This window comes from Penaeus monodon, chromosome 29, assembly GCF_015228065.2.
Source record: "Penaeus monodon isolate SGIC_2016 chromosome 29, NSTDA_Pmon_1, whole genome shotgun sequence".
NCBI lineage: Eukaryota > Metazoa > Arthropoda > Malacostraca > Decapoda > Penaeidae > Penaeus > Penaeus monodon.
Window position 1 is genome coordinate 30,406,497 of NC_051414.1, and position 860 is coordinate 30,407,356.

An 860-nucleotide genomic window follows, 5' to 3' on the forward strand; every position below is an offset into this window, starting at 1 on the left:
CTTTTCCTTCATATTTCTCCTTTCACCCTCTTTCCTTTCTGAATTCTACTCTTCTCCTTTCTCTTTATGTACTCTGCCTTCCTCTTCCTTTATCAGTTCTCCCCCCTTTCCATCTATCTGCATATCCTCTTACTCTTTATCGTCTGCTCCTTGTTCCCTTTTTCTCTTTTTAAAATGTGTATTTACCCTTTTTATATATATATTTTTAAATATTGATGTTCTAGTATTTTTGTTACATTAACAGTATCATTAATTTTTATTATATTTCACCTTATCCCATATTTCATGTAGCAATAGTAGATATAAAACATATTTCTATTTGCTTTATCCAGTATTGTTTGCTATATGTAACTTTTATATATCCTCCTTTACTTTATTATTTTTCTTCCCTTAAACAGATTCTCCTTTAACTCTTCATTATCGTTGTTTTCTATTTCCTTCCCCTCTCTCCTTGAAGTTTTTTTAAACTAATGTTCATCCTGTTATATTGCCCATTGCTCTGTTCATTTCTTTGTTTCTTGTTCTGGTGTAAATTCTTCTCGCTCGTATTTCCTGTTATGAAAGTTATTTGTGTTTGTTGTGTACAGTACATCTATTTCTGTGAGCATCTACATCAACTCAAATGTGTACAACCTGCTGTGTACTTGTGTTTATGAATCGTGCATATGTAGCTCAGTCTCCTTTATAGCGATAGTGTATGGATGCTTAGTGAACATTTTTTTCATTTATGTGTGCATAATTGGCACATAGCTGAATTGTTTTAATAACTTAGTATATTATGAGTTATTTTTGGTGCAGTGCGCTTCTTTAGTTATATCTACCGCACGACAGCATGTAACAAAGAGAAGTCAGACATCAGA